This window comes from Lupinus angustifolius, chromosome LG07 (genome assembly GCF_001865875.1).
Source record: "Lupinus angustifolius cultivar Tanjil chromosome LG07, LupAngTanjil_v1.0, whole genome shotgun sequence".
NCBI classification, from domain to species: Eukaryota; Viridiplantae; Streptophyta; class Magnoliopsida; order Fabales; family Fabaceae; genus Lupinus; species Lupinus angustifolius.
Window position 1 is genome coordinate 13,776,810 of NC_032015.1, and position 4,079 is coordinate 13,780,888.

The window sequence follows — 4,079 nt, forward strand, 5'->3', positions numbered from 1 at the left end:
TAGACTTATCAGGTCTACTAGGAAAGTTATGTTATCTGATACTATGGGACATTGTGAACATAGAGTTGAAACTATGACGGGTTCGTTTATGGGCATTGGCACGACTAGCTCAAAAGGTAAGGAAACTATAGGCAATTCTAATCGGTTAAAAACATCATGGGATAAATATGAATGGGTCACACTCGAATCAAACAATACAGATAAGGAAATATCGTTAAGAATACATGTACCTTGAATGAGATCTTCATCCTCCTTGATCTCAGCTCCGCTCATGGTGAGCACTCTTCCCTTGGCCTGAGGTCTGGCCGCCCGAACAACATTCAATCATTCCTTCTTCAGCTTAGGGCACACCGGCTTGATGTGTCCAAGTTGGTTGCAGTGATACCAAATAGGGCAGTTGACACCAAAATGCTTTCCTTTGCACTTCGAGCACCAAGGTGGTGAGTTTTTGTTGGAGTTCCTAGCTTGAGAACCTTGATTGTTATTGTTGTTGTTGTGGTTGTTGTATGGTCGGAGTGACTTTTGTTGATTTCCAAATGGAAATCCATAAGGTTTCTTTTTGTGGTGGAAAGGCTTCCCTCTGCCACGATTCGGTCCAAAATTCTTCTAAGGTCCGTAGGAATTTTCTTGAGGCATGACACTCTTGAGTGTGGCATTCCTTGCCTTCACACTCTCCTCGTAGATTCTGCATTTTTTGACCAGAGTTGGAAAATATGGTATTTGTTAATGAACAAACATCACCTTCAAATCTTATCTAAGTCCCGCTTCAAACTTGGCACACTTAGACCTTTCATTTCCCACTTGATTGTAATGCGGGGCATACCTCGCAAAATCTTCAAACACTGCAGCATACTCCCCAACTAACATGTTCCCCTGCTGCAGACGCAGGAATTCCATTTCTTTCTTCGTCTTCATGTCGGCCGGAAAGTACTTCTGTAGAAACCTATCATTGAATGTTGCCCAGTTGACAACTTGATGTTCATGTTCCATCTGGCATTGAGTGAACTCTCACCAGTTCTCAGCTTCCTTCGATAGCATGTAGGTCGCATAGGTGACCTTCTGCTCCTCAGTGCACATCAGTGCCTGGAAAATCCTCTCCAACTCTTGGATCTAGTTGGAAGCAACATCTGGTGCAAATCCTCCTACAAACGTAGGTGGGTTGTGACGACAAAACTCGTCCAAACCCTTATACAGAGCGGGTCCTTGGGGTTGTTGTTGTTGTTTCTGATTCAATTTATGCAAGTTAGCATTCACATTCTGAATCGCGCCACCATCGCAACTATGAAATCCAGATTTGTAGCCACGTCCAGCCATCTTAAATATGAGAACATCATATTTCTATACATTACTCCTCTAATCGTAATTAAACAAAATTCACATCTTCAAACGAAAATCATAATCAAATAATCACACAAAGTCACACAAGAAAGCATGTAAGGTCATACCCAGTCCGGATAGGATTGAACTGCTCTGATACCAGTTAATGTAATGGCCCGAAAATCATTTCATAATTACTATATTTAATCTCTTGGAAAAATGGGTAAAAAAAATTATTTTATGTAACATATAACTTACAAATCATTTTTTTCCATTTTATCTATTCTCTTTCAAGACGTTACATTTTCAAACCTTTGGGGAAATGATTTCATAATACTTAAAATATAATTGAACGAAACACAATTATTTTCTGAATACTTCTCATTAATCAATTCGTGAATTTGTAATACGTACATCATGGTTTAAAAAATACAAGGCACCTCTAACAAAGACTAAAAATATAAATAAAAATAAAGTAATGTCGGGGGCGTTGGCATTATAAAAGTACCCTACAGGTTCTCTATCAAAAGAAAGAAAATAGCTCTTAGACTGGTGGTGCACAGGAAACCTCACTCGGGTTTTCCTCAATCTTCGAGTCTGAAGAGATCTTTATAACCTCCACCAATCCTCTATGCAAATTAACTCTACACAGTCATCGCCCTCCTCCTCCACCACCTCATCTGTTGCCCAATCCATTGAAGGGTATAGGGTGTACCCCCTAGGGCCCGATGAAGTAGCCATGCCTGCTCCTTCGGTCCTTCTTGGCATTAAGTTAATAGATGAGAATCCCGATAGGGGCCAGGTCTTGACAACCTCCAATCTTCCTCGTGCCTCAGCTGGTACGGATGGACCAGCAAGTACGGACCTTCGCTCTAGTAGGGTGAACAGTGTTTCCCAAACTGTCTAATATTCCAGGAGATGCAACATAGAGCCATCACATACGAGATCTAATTACAGGTCGCGGGGACCAGTCTAGGTGTATTTGTTTCCTTCAACGCTCCATGCACCCTCCTGCGACATGGTAAAGCGGTAGGCCCTGATCATCGCCAATATGTCCATATAAACATGGATGTATACGAGTACACCAGAAATAAAGAGAGGGAGTAAAACATCTAATGAAAAACTTATCATTGACATCGTGGAATTGCACAGAATATCACACCAAGACAAAGAACAAGTACAAATATATCATGTGATCCTACATACATGTATTAATGATCGATGAAGTATAAAACTTATGATTTTAGAATCAATATCGATAAATACCATGTATGCATGTTATGCATATGTCTACCATCCTTACACCATTATCCTTCCAATAACTATTCGGAAATAACTGAGAGTACAGGGCCCATAACAAGCCAATTAGATTGCACCAAAACTTATTCTCGCAAGGATATATATATATGATCGATCTGTTCCAATGGAACTGTCCATTTCAGGATGGTCTCGTATCAAACACTTTCTGGGTATCTCTCTCATCGATCATGATTGCAAAGAGGGGTTGTCAGAGATCTTCTAGTTTGCACTGTGAGCTCTGTCCGATCCAACAGAATACCTCATCCAGTAATATACGAGACTCGTCTCACCTAGACTCTCCATCAAGACTTTGCTAACGAATCACCACCATCGTTGTCCCTCTCAACATCTCGGGGCTCGTTCGTCTCCCATAAATTTGCTCTCCACTACTTCATTATTCACAATGAATATGCACACTAACCGAAATTAGCAAATTAAATCTTTTAACCCATCTTTTATAACGATCTGCCCATCCTAAGACATATCCCGTCGGGAATGCTTCTAGTGGAACCCGATCTTAACATTTGAACCATAGAGAATAAACCTCAGCACCACTACGAACCATCGCTGAATCACCCTAGACGGCTCTCAAGCCAAGCCTCTTATGGTCAGACGATCTCGCTGCGTGGGCATAATATAACACTTGCGGGTCTCGTCATTAACCATGCAATTCTTTACATACATCACTTTAGATATGACAACTCTTCTTTGTATCATTTCGAAGAACTTCATACAATTATTCATCTTTTCAACATTTACTTATTGAAAGAACATTATCTCCAATAAAGGTGTTTGAGGTTTTATTGAATAGGATTGGGAGTGAATGAATTCTTGATGGCAAAAACGCCATTAGACTCTTGCACATGTGAGAGTTATCGTTCAGACGACTTAAGAAGTCTAGTCTATATGGAGCCCTCTCACTAAAGTGAGAGATGTCTTGCTCAAGCGGGGGAATCGCCATTTTTATAAGGCACATATGGCTCAAGCAAGAGTTGTCTTGCTTAAGCAAGAAAACAGCCAGTTTTCTTTGTGCATATTTCAGCTCAGGCGAGAGCTGTCTCGCCCAAGCGAGAAAACATGTTTTCTATGGACACTTCTCGCTCAAGCGAGAGCTGTCTCGCTCAAGTGAGAGCTGTCTCGCTCAAGCGAGAGCTGTCTTGCTCAAGCGAGAAAAGCCTGAAACTTAGTTAAATTTCTCTTCTCAATGAAACGTTTTCTCATTTATAACACATGTTGAAAGTGCAAAGTGTCAAGATAGTACTTAACTTGCCTATGTTTTGATGATGACAAAGGATTTAGTGAAAGCTTAAAGATAACTCAACAAATCAACATGCCAAAGATTCAAGAGCTTCATGTCTAAACTAGAGTCTTAGATATGTGTCTTAGTTATTGAGTCTAGGTTAGGTAAACCTAGATGCAAATCTCACAAGTTCTAAAAACTATCATATCATTTACATGAGACA

At 40.4% G+C, this 4,079-nt stretch overlaps 1 protein-coding gene across 1 annotated transcript in view; it reads right to left on the minus strand.

Annotated features, from left to right (window-relative positions):
• Window positions 3,150-4,079, minus strand: part of LOC109352422 (malate dehydrogenase-like) — a 27,393-nt gene continuing 26,463 nt past the window's right edge. The window contains exon 10 of the mRNA XM_019594404.1: window positions 3,150-3,160. The gene's annotated coding sequence lies outside the window, so the exon portion shown is untranslated. The remainder of the gene's footprint in view (window positions 3,161-4,079) is intronic.